This window comes from Manis pentadactyla, chromosome 17 (assembly GCF_030020395.1).
Source record: "Manis pentadactyla isolate mManPen7 chromosome 17, mManPen7.hap1, whole genome shotgun sequence".
NCBI lineage: Eukaryota > Metazoa > Chordata > Mammalia > Pholidota > Manidae > Manis > Manis pentadactyla.
This window is the reverse complement of record NC_080035.1, coordinates 2,160,820-2,174,052: the sequence shown is the minus strand read 5'-3', so window position 1 is coordinate 2,174,052 and position 13,233 is coordinate 2,160,820.

Genomic DNA, 13,233 nt, shown 5'->3' with positions numbered 1-13,233 from the left:
AATGCTCCACTCTTTTCCCAATCAGGAACCGTCTCTTGCGTCACATTACACCCGATTACACTGCATTCCACAGCTCTCCACTTCATTTTGCTACATTCCACTGTATTCTTTTGCATTCCATTCCTACAAAGAAACATCGATTCACTTCCAGCGCATTAAGGACGGTCTATTGCATCACATCAAATGCCATTCCACTCCATTCTTCAAGATTCTACTAAACTAAACCACGTTATATTGCATTCCATTCTGTCAAATAAGGCTCCGTTCCTTTCCAAAACAACGAGGAACTCTCCACTACGTCGCATTACGCACGATTCCAGTCGATTTTACAGCATAGCACTCCATTTGTCAACATCTCATTGTGTTCTGTAGCTTTCCATCAATTACAAGAGAGCTCCATTAGCTTCGAGACCACTCAAGAACTCTATATTGTGTCACATTATATGCGATTCTACACCAATCTAAAAAATTGCACTGCACTCCACAAAATTCCACCACGTTCTGTAGCGTTCTGTTCTGTCAAAGAAGGCTGCATTCTTTTCCAAAACGATCTTTAACACTCTATGGCATCACGTGACACTCCATTCCGCTCCATTCCACAACATTTTACTCCATTCCCAAATACGCCAGCACATTCATTTGCTTTACACTGTGCCAAAGGAGGAACCATTCGCTTCCAAACCACTCTGGAGACGTTTATTATGTCACAATACAGCAGATTCCACTAGATTACAGAACATTGCCCTTCATTCCACAATATTATACCACGTTCTATTGCTTTTAATTCTGCCAAAGAAAGCTAAATTTGGTTCCAAGCAATTCACGAACTTTGTATTGCGTCTCTTCAAATGCCATTCCTCTCCATTCCACAAGATTCTACTCTATTCCCTGACAATCCAACAAGTTTTACTGAGTTCCTTTGTGAAAAAGTAGGAAGCCTTTTCATCCAAACAACTCAGGACTCCCTATTGCATCACATAACACCACATTCCACTCAATAAAACTTAATTGCACTCCATTGGGCAACATTCCACCACATTTCTTTGCATTCCATTCTGTGTAAGAAGGGCCCATTGCTTCCAAACAATTCAGGAACAGCCTATTGCGTCAATTCACATGACATTCCACACGATTCCACTAGATTCTTCTCCCTTCAAAACATTCTAATGCATCCTACGGCACTCCATTGTTATAAAGAACACACCGTTCTCTACAAAATCACTCAGTATCCCTCTACAGATCACATTTCACACCATTATACTCAATTTCACAACCTTCCTCTCTATTACGCAACATTCCACCACGTTCTATTACGTTTGATTCCATCCAGCAAGGTTGCATTCGCTTCCAAATCACAAGGGAACCCTTTATTGCGTCACATTACAATGGATTCAACACAATTCCACAGCATTGCACTCCATACCCCAGCACTCCACCGTGTTCAATCGTGTTCCATTCTGCAAAGGAAGGCTCCACTCTTATCCCAAACAATCAGGAACTGTCTCTTGCATCACATTACATTACATTACATTACACTGCATTCCACAACTCTTCACTTCATTTAGCTACATTCCACTGTAGTCTTTTCCATTCCATTCCTACAAAGAAGACTCCATTCTCTTCCCACCCTTTAAGGACGGTCTGTTGCATCATATCAAATGAAATTCCACTACATTCTACAAGATTCTACAAAATTTCACCACGTTATATATTGCATTTCATTCTTTCAATTAAGGCTCCGTTCCTTTCCAAAAGAATGAGGAACACTCTACTGCATCACATTATGCACTATTCCAGTCCATTTAACATTGCACGCCTTTCCTGAACATCTCACCATGTTCTGTGGCATTCCATTCCACCCAAGAGAGCTGCATTTGCTTCGAGACCACTCAGGACATCTATATTGTTTCACAGTACACGCGATTCTACACGAATCTACAAAATTGCCCTGAACTCCACAAAATTTCACCACGTTCTATAGCGTTCTGTTGTTTCAAAGAAGGCTCCATTCGTTTCCAAAACAATCTGTAACATTCTATGGCATAACATAACACTACATTCTGCTCCATTCCACAACATTTCACTCCATTCCCCAATATGCCAGCACATTCATTTGCTTTACTCTCCGGCAAAGGAGGCACCATTCGCTTCCAAACAAGTCTGGAGACATTTATTATGTCACATTACAGCCGATTCCACTCCATTCCACAACATTGCCCTCCATTAGACAACATTATACCACGTTCTATTGCGTTCCATTCTGCCAAAGATAGCTGCATTTGGTTCCAAGAAATCCAAGAACTTCATGTTGTGTCACTTCGCAAGCCATTTCTCCCAATTCCACAATATTCTACTCTATTCCCCAACAATCCAGCAAGTTCTACTGAGTTCCATTTTGACAAAGAGGGAAGCATTCTTATCAAGCAACCCAAACAACCCAGGAACTCTCTGTTGCATCACAGAAAACCACTTTCTACTCAATAAAACAGCATTGCACTCCATTGGGCAACATTCCACCACATTAAATTGCATTACATTGTGTAAAAGAAGGCCCCATTGCTTCCAAGACATTCAGGGACAGCCTACTGTGTCAATTCACATGCCATTCCACAAGATTCTACTCCATTGCAAACACTCAGAAACACGCGATTCTACACCAATATACAAAATTGCACTGAACTCCACAAAATTCCACCACGTTCTATAGCGCTCTGTTCTCTCAAGGAAGGATCCATTCATTTCCGAAATAATTTGTAACACTCTGTGGCATCAAAATACACTCCATTCCGCTAAATTCCACTATATTTTACTCCATTTCCCAGTATGCCGGCACATTCATCTGCTTTACACTCCGGCAAAGTAGGCACCATTTGTTTCCAAACCAGTCTGGAGACCTTTATTTTCATATTACAGCCGATTCCACTTCATTCCACAACATTATACCACGTTCTACTGCGTTCCATTCTGCCAGAGAAAGCTCCATTTGGTTCCAAGCAACTCAGCAACTCCGTATTGTGTCACTTCACATGCCATTCCTCTACATTCCACAGGATTCTACTCTATTCCCCAACAATCCAACAAGTTCTACTGAGTTCCATTGCGACAAAGTAGGAAGCATTCTTATCCAAACAACCCAGGAACTCTCTGCTCCGTCACATAACACCACTTCCCCCTCAGTAAAAAAGCATTGCACTCCACTGGGCAACATTCCACCACATTCCATTGCATTCCATTCTGTAAAAGAAGGCCCAATTTCTTTCAATCCATTCAGGAGCAGCCTATTGCATCAATTCCCATGACATTCCACACGATTCCAGAGGATTCTACTCCATTGCAAACATTCCATTGCATTCTGTGGCTTTCTATTTTTACAGAGAAGATATCCTCCTATACAAAATCACTCAGGATCCCTACTTTGGAAAACATTACTCCCCATTAGAAACCATTTCACCACCTTCCACTCTATTCTGCAACATTTCACCGCATTCTATTACGTTTGCTTCCATCCACCAAGGCTGCATTTGCTTCCAAATCACTAGGGAACCCTATATTGCATCACATTACAACGGATTCAACACCACTCCACAACATTACACTCCAGACCCCAGCAATCCACCGTGTTCTATCGTGCTCCATTCTACAAAAGAATGCTCCACTCTTTTCCCAATCAGGAACCGTCTCTTGCGTCACATTACACCCGATTACACTGCATTCCACAGCTCTCCACTTCATTTTGCTACATTCCACTGTATTCTTTTGCATTCCATTCCTACAAAGAAACATCGATTCACTTCCAGCGCATTAAGGACGGTCTATTGCATCACATCAAATGCCATTCCACTCCATTCTTCAAGATTCTACTAAACTAAACCACGTTATATTGCATTCCATTCTGTCAAATAAGGCTCCGTTCCTTTCCAAAACAACGAGGAACTCTCCACTGCGTCGCACTACGCACGATTCCAGTCGATTTTACAGCATAGCACTCCATTTGTCAACATCTCATTGTGTTCTGTAGCTTTCCATCAATTACAAGAGAGCTCCATTAGCTTCGAGACCACTCAAGAACTCTATATTGTGTCACATTATATGCGATTCTACACCAATCTAAAAAATTGCACTGCACTCCACAAAATTCCACCACGTTCTGTAGCGTTCTGTTCTGTCAAAGAAGGCTGCATTCTTTTCCAAAACGATCTTTAACACTCTATGGCATCACGTGACACTCCATTCCGCTCCATTCCACAACATTTTACTCCATTCCCAAATACGCCAGCACATTCATTTGCTTTACACTGTGCCAAAGGAGGAACCATTCGCTTCCAAACCACTCTGGAGACCTTTATTATGTCACAATACAGCAGATTCCACTAGATTACAGAACATTGCCCTTCATTCCACAATATTATACCACGTTCTATTGCTTTTAATTCTGCCAAAGAAAGCTAAATTTGGTTCCAAGCAATTCACGAACTTTGTATTGCGTCTCTTCAAATGCCATTCCTCTCCATTCCACAAGATTCTACTCTATTCCCTGACAATCCAACAAGTTCTACTGAGTTCCTTTGTGAAAAAGTAGGAAGCCTTTTCATCCAAACAACTCAGGACTCCCTATTGCATCACATAACACAACATTCCACTCAATAAAACTTAATTGCACTCCATTGGGCAACATTCCACCACATTCCTTTGCATTCCATTCTGTGTAAGAAGGGCCCATTGCTTCCAAACAATTCAGGAACAGCCTATTGCGTCAATTCACATGACATTCCACACGATTCCACTAGATTCTTCTCCCTTCAAAACATTCTAATGCATCCTATGGCACTCCATTTTTAAAAAGAACACACCGTTCTCTACACAATCACTCAGTATACCTCTACAGATCATATTTCACACCATTATACTCAATTTCACAACCTTCCTCTCTATTGCGCAACATTCCACCACGTTCTATTACGTTTGATTCCATCCAGCAAGGTTGCATTCGCTTCCAAATCACAAGGGAACCCTTTATTGCATCACATTACAATGGATTCAACACAATTCCACAGCATTGCACTCCATACCCCAGCACTCCACCGTGTTCAATCGTGTTCCATTCTGCAAAGGAAGGCTCCACTCTTATCCCAAACAATCAGGAACTGTCTCTTGCATCACATTACATTACATTACATTACACTGCATTCCACAACTCTTCACTTCATTTAGCTACATTCCACTGTAGTCTTTTCCATTCCATTCCTACAAAGAAGACTCCATTCTCTTCCCACCCTTTAAGGACGGTCTGTTGCATCATATCAAATGAAATTCCACTACATTCTACAAGATTCTACAAAATTTCACCACGTTATATATTGCATTCCATTCTTGCAAATAAGGCTCCGTTCCTTTCCAAAAGAATGAGGAACACTCTACTGCATCACATTATGCACTATTCCAGTCCATTTAACATTGCACGCCTTTCCTGAACATCTCACCATGTTCTGTGGCTTTCCATTCCACCCAGGAGAGCTGCATTTGCTTCGAGACCACTCAGGACATCTATATTGTTTCACAGTACACGCGATTTTACACGAATCTACAAAATTGCACTGAACTCCACAAAATTCCACCACGTCCTATAGCGTTCTGTTGTTTCAAAGAAGGCTCCATTCGTTTCCAAAACAATCTGTAACACTCTATGGCATAACATAACACTACATTCTGCTCCATTCCACAACATTTCACTCCATTCCCCAATATGCCAGCACATTCATTTGCTTTACTCTCCGGCAAAGGAGGCACCATTCGCTTCCAAACAAGTCTGGAGACATTTATTATGTCACATTACAGCCGATTCCACTCCATTCCACAACATTGCCCTCCATTAGACAACATTATACCACGTTCTATTGCGTTCCATTCTGCCAAAGAAAGCTGCATTTGGTTCCAAGAAATCCAAGAACTTCATGTTGTGTCACTTCGCAAGCCATTTCTCCCAATTCCACAATATTCTACTCTATTCCCCAACAATCCAGCAAGTTCTACTGAGTTCCATTTTGACAAAGTAGGAAGCATTCTTATCAAGCAACCCAAACAACCCAGGAACTCTCTGTTGCATCACAGAAAACCACTTTCTACTCAATAAAACAGCATTGCACTCCATTGGGCAACATTCCACCACATTAAATTGCATTACATTGTGTAAAAGAAGGCCCCATTGCTTCCAAGACATTCAGGGGCAGCCTACTGTGTCAATTCACATGCCATCCCACAAGATTCTACTCCATTGCAAACACTCAGAAACACGCGATTCTACACCAATATACAAAATTGCACTGAACTCCACAAAATTCCACCACGTTCTATAGCGCTCTGTTCTCTCAAGGAAGGATCCATTCATTTCCGAAATAATTTGTAACACTCTGTGGCATCAAAATACACTCCATTCCGCTAAATTCCACTATATTTTACTCCATTTCTCAGTATGCCGGCACATTCATCTGCTTTACACTCCGGCAAAGTAGGCACCATTTGTTTCCAAACCAGTCTGGAGACCTTTATTTTCATATTACAGCCGATTCCACTTCATTCCACAACATTATACCACGTTCTACTGCGTTCCATTCTGCCAGGGAAAGCTCCATTTGGTTCCAAGCAACTCAGCAACTCCGTATTGTGTCACTTCACATGCCATTCCTCTACATTCCACAGGATTCTACTCTATTCCCCAACAATCCAACAAGTTTTACTGAGTTCCATTGCGACAAAGTAGGAAGCATTCTTATTCAAACAACCCAGGAACTCTCTGCTCCGTCACATAACACCACTTCCCCCTCAGTAAAAGAGCATTGCACTCCATTGGGCAACATTCCACCACATTCCATTGCATTCCATTCTGTAAAAGAAGGCCCAATTTCTTTCAATCCATTCAGGAGCAGCCTATTGCGTCAATTCCCATGACATTCCACACGATTCCAGAAGATTCTACTCCATTGCAAACATTCCATTGCATTCTGTGGCTTTCTATTTTTACAGAGAAGATATCCTCCTATACAAAATCTCTCAGGATCCCTACTTTGGAAAACATTACTCCCCATTAGAAACCATTTCACCACCTTCCACTCTATTCTGCAACATTTCACCGCATTCTATTACCTTTGCTTCCATCCACCAAGGCTGCATTTGCTTCCAAATCACTAGGGAACCCTATATTGCATCACATTACAACGGATTCAACACCACTCCACAACATTACACTCCAGACCCCAGCAATCCACCGTGTTCTATCGTGTTCCATTCGACAAAAGAATGCTCCACTCTTTTCCCAATCAGGAACCGTCTCTTGCGTCACATTACACCCGATTACACTGCATTCCACAGCTCTCCACTTCATTTTGCTACATTCCACTGTATTCTTTTGCATTCCATTCCTACAAAGAAACATCGATTCACTTCCAGCGCATTAAGGACGGTCTATTGCATCACATCAAATGCCATTCCACTCCATTCTTCAAGATTCTACTAAACTAAACCACGTTATATTGCATTCCATTCTGTCAAATAAGGCTCCGTTCCTTTCCAAAACAACGAGGAACTCTCCACTACGTCGCATTACGCACGATTCCAGTCGATTTTACAGCATAGCACTCCATTTGTCAACATCTCATTGTGTTCTGTAGCTTTCCATCAATTACAAGAGAGCTCCATTAGCTTCGAGACCACTCAAGAACTCTATATTGTGTCACATTATATGCGATTCTACACCAATCTAAAAAATTGCACTGCACTCCACAAAATTCCACCACGTTCTGTAGCGTTCTGTTCTGTCAAAGAAGGCTGCATTCTTTTCCAAAACGATCTTTAACACTCTATGGCATCACGTGACACTCCATTCCGCTCCATTCCACAACATTTTACTCCATTCCCAAATACGCCAGCACATTCATTTGCTTTACACTGTGCCAAAGGAGGAACCATTCGCTTCCAAACCACTCTGGAGACGTTTATTATGTCACAATACAGCAGATTCCACTAGATTACAGAACATTGCCCTTCATTCCACAATATTATACCACGTTCTATTGCTTTTAATTCTGCCAAAGAAAGCTAAATTTGGTTCCAAGCAATTCACGAACTTTGTATTGCGTCTCTTCAAATGCCATTCCTCTCCATTCCACAAGATTCTACTCTATTCCCTGACAATCCAACAAGTTTTACTGAGTTCCTTTGTGAAAAAGTAGGAAGCCTTTTCATCCAAACAACTCAGGACTCCCTATTGCATCACATAACACCACATTCCACTCAATAAAACTTAATTGCACTCCATTGGGCAACATTCCACCACATTTCTTTGCATTCCATTCTGTGTAAGAAGGGCCCATTGCTTCCAAACAATTCAGGAACAGCCTATTGCGTCAATTCACATGACATTCCACACGATTCCACTAGATTCTTCTCCCTTCAAAACATTCTAATGCATCCTACGGCACTCCATTGTTATAAAGAACACACCGTTCTCTACAAAATCACTCAGTATCCCTCTACAGATCACATTTCACACCATTATACTCAATTTCACAACCTTCCTCTCTATTACGCAACATTCCACCACGTTCTATTACGTTTGATTCCATCCAGCAAGGTTGCATTCGCTTCCAAATCACAAGGGAACCCTTTATTGCGTCACATTACAATGGATTCAACACAATTCCACAGCATTGCACTCCATACCCCAGCACTCCACCGTGTTCAATCGTGTTCCATTCTGCAAAGGAAGGCTCCACTCTTATCCCAAACAATCAGGAACTGTCTCTTGCATCACATTACATTACATTACATTACACTGCATTCCACAACTCTTCACTTCATTTAGCTACATTCCACTGTAGTCTTTTCCATTCCATTCCTACAAAGAAGACTCCATTCTCTTCCCACCCTTTAAGGACGGTCTGTTGCATCATATCAAATGAAATTCCACTACATTCTACAAGATTCTACAAAATTTCACCACGTTATATATTGCATTTCATTCTTTCAATTAAGGCTCCGTTCCTTTCCAAAAGAATGAGGAACACTCTACTGCATCACATTATGCACTATTCCAGTCCATTTAACATTGCACGCCTTTCCTGAACATCTCACCATGTTCTGTGGCATTCCATTCCACCCAAGAGAGCTGCATTTGCTTCGAGACCACTCAGGACATCTATATTGTTTCACAGTACACGCGATTCTACACGAATCTACAAAATTGCCCTGAACTCCACAAAATTTCACCACGTTCTATAGCGTTCTGTTGTTTCAAAGAAGGCTCCATTCGTTTCCAAAACAATCTGTAACATTCTATGGCATAACATAACACTACATTCTGCTCCATTCCACAACATTTCACTCCATTCCCCAATATGCCAGCACATTCATTTGCTTTACTCTCCGGCAAAGGAGGCACCATTCGCTTCCAAACAAGTCTGGAGACATTTATTATGTCACATTACAGCCGATTCCACTCCATTCCACAACATTGCCCTCCATTAGACAACATTATACCACGTTCTATTGCGTTCCATTCTGCCAAAGATAGCTGCATTTGGTTCCAAGAAATCCAAGAACTTCATGTTGTGTCACTTCGCAAGCCATTTCTCCCAATTCCACAATATTCTACTCTATTCCCCAACAATCCAGCAAGTTCTACTGAGTTCCATTTTGACAAAGAGGGAAGCATTCTTATCAAGCAACCCAAACAACCCAGGAACTCTCTGTTGCATCACAGAAAACCACTTTCTACTCAATAAAACAGCATTGCACTCCATTGGGCAACATTCCACCACATTAAATTGCATTACATTGTGTAAAAGAAGGCCCCATTGCTTCCAAGACATTCAGGGGCAGCCTACTGTGTCAATTCACATGCCATTCCACAAGATTCTACTCCATTGCAAACACTCAGAAACACGCGATTCTACACCAATATACAAAATTGCACTGAACTCCACAAAATTCCACCACGTTCTATAGCGCTCTGTTCTCTCAAGGAAGGATCCATTCATTTCCGAAATAATTTGTAACACTCTGTGGCATCAAAATACACTCCATTCCGCTAAATTCCACTATATTTTACTCCATTTCCCAGTATGCCGGCACATTCATCTGCTTTACACTCCGGCAAAGTAGGCACCATTTGTTTCCAAACCAGTCTGGAGACCTTTATTTTCATATTACAGCCGATTCCACTTCATTCCACAACATTATACCACGTTCTACTGCGTTCCATTCTGCCAGAGAAAGCTCCATTTGGTTCCAAGCAACTCAGCAACTCCGTATTGTGTCACTTCACATGCCATTCCTCTACATTCCACAGGATTCTACTCTATTCCCCAACAATCCAACAAGTTCTACTGAGTTCCATTGCGACAAAGTAGGAAGCATTCTTATCCAAACAACCCAGGAACTCTCTGCTCCGTCACATAACACCACTTCCCCCTCAGTAAAAAAGCATTGCACTCCACTGGGCAACATTCCACCACATTCCATTGCATTCCATTCTGTAAAAGAAGGCCCAATTTCTTTCAATCCATTCAGGAGCAGCCTATTGCATCAATTCCCATGACATTCCACACGATTCCAGAGGATTCTACTCCATTGCAAACATTCCATTGCATTCTGTGGCTTTCTATTTTTACAGAGAAGATATCCTCCTATACAAAATCACTCAGGATCCCTACTTTGGAAAACATTACTCCCCATTAGAAACCATTTCACCACCTTCCACTCTATTCTGCAACATTTCACCGCATTCTATTACGTTTGCTTCCATCCACCAAGGCTGCATTTGCTTCCAAATCACTAGGGAACCCTATATTGCATCACATTACAACGGATTCAACACCACTCCACAACATTACACTCCAGACCCCAGCAATCCACCGTGTTCTATCGTGCTCCATTCTACAAAAGAATGCTCCACTCTTTTCCCAATCAGGAACCGTCTCTTGCGTCACATTACACCCGATTACACTGCATTCCACAGCTCTCCACTTCATTTTGCTACATTCCACTGTATTCTTTTGCATTCCATTCCTACAAAGAAACATCGATTCACTTCCAGCGCATTAAGGACGGTCTATTGCATCACATCAAATGCCATTCCACTCCATTCTTCAAGATTCTACTAAACTAAACCACGTTATATTGCATTCCATTCTGTCAAATAAGGCTCCGTTCCTTTCCAAAACAACGAGGAACTCTCCACTACGTCGCATTACGCACGATTCCAGTCGATTTTACAGCATAGCACTCCATTTGTCAACATCTCATTGTGTTCTGTAGCTTTCCATCAATTACAAGAGAGCTCCATTAGCTTCGAGACCACTCAAGAACTCTATATTGTGTCACATTATATGCGATTCTACACCAATCTAAAAAATTGCACTGCACTCCACAAAATTCCACCACGTTCTGTAGCGTTCTGTTCTGTCAAAGAAGGCTGCATTCTTTTCCAAAACGATCTTTAACACTCTATGGCATCACGTGACACTCCATTCCGCTCCATTCCACAACATTTTACTCCATTCCCAAATACGCCAGCACATTCATTTGCTTTACACTGTGCCAAAGGAGGAACCATTCGCTTCCAAACCACTCTGGAGACCTTTATTATGTCACAATACAGCAGATTCCACTAGATTACAGAACATTGCCCTTCATTCCACAATATTATACCACGTTCTATTGCTTTTAATTCTGCCAAAGAAAGCTAAATTTGGTTCCAAGCAATTCACGAACTTTGTATTGCGTCTCTTCAAATGCCATTCCTCTCCATTCCACAAGATTCTACTCTATTCCCTGACAATCCAACAAGTTCTACTGAGTTCCTTTGTGAAAAAGTAGGAAGCCTTTTCATCCAAACAACTCAGGACTCCCTATTGCATCACATAACACCACATTCCACTCAATAAAACTTAGTTGCACTCCATTGGGCAACATTCCACCACATTCCTTTGCATTCCATTCTGTGTAAGAAGGGCCCATTGCTTCCAAACAATTCAGGAACAGCCTATTGCGTCAATTCACATGACATTCCACACGATTCCACTAGATTCTTCTCCCTTCAAAACATTCTAATGCATCCTATGGCACTCCATTTTTAAAAAGAACACACCGTTCTCTACACAATCACTCAGTATACCTCTACAGATCATATTTCACACCATTATACTCAATTTCACAACCTTCCTCTCTATTGCGCAACATTCCACCACGTTCTATTACGTTTGATTCCATCCAGCAAGGTTGCATTCGCTTCCAAATCACAAGGGAACCCTTTATTGCATCACATTACAATGGATTCAACACAATTCCACAGCATTGCACTCCATACCCCAGCACTCCACCGTGTTCAATCGTGTTCCATTCTGCAAAGGAAGGCTCCACTCTTATCCCAAACAATCAGGAACTGTCTCTTGCATCACATTACATTACATTACATTACACTGCATTCCACAACTCTTCACTTCATTTAGCTACATTCCACTGTAGTCTTTTCCATTCCATTCCTACAAAGAAGACTCCATTCTCTTCCCACCCTTTAAGGACGGTCTGTTGCATCATATCAAATGAAATTCCACTACATTCTACAAGATTCTACAAAATTTCACCACGTTATATATTGCATTCCATTCTTGCAAATAAGGCTCCGTTCCTTTCCAAAAGAATGAGGAACACTCTACTGCATCACATTATGCACTATTCCAGTCCATTTAACATTGCACGCCTTTCCTGAACATCTCACCATGTTCTGTGGCTTTCCATTCCACCCAGGAGAGCTGCATTTGCTTCGAGACCACTCAGGACATCTATATTGTTTCACAGTACACGCGATTTTACACGAATCTACAAAATTGCACTGAACTCCACAAAATTCCACCACGTCCTATAGCGTTCTGTTGTTTCAAAGAAGGCTCCATTCGTTTCCAAAACAATCTGTAACACTCTATGGCATAACATAACACTACATTCTGCTCCATTCCACAACATTTCACTCCATTCCCCAATATGCCAGCACATTCATTTGCTTTACTCTCCGGCAAAGGAGGCACCATTCGCTTCCAAACAAGTCTGGAGACATTTATTATGTCACATTACAGCCGATTCCACTCCATTCCACAACATTGCCCTCCATTAGACAACATTATACCACGTTCTATTGCGTTCCATTCTGCCAAAGAAAGCTGCATTTGGTTCCAAGAAATC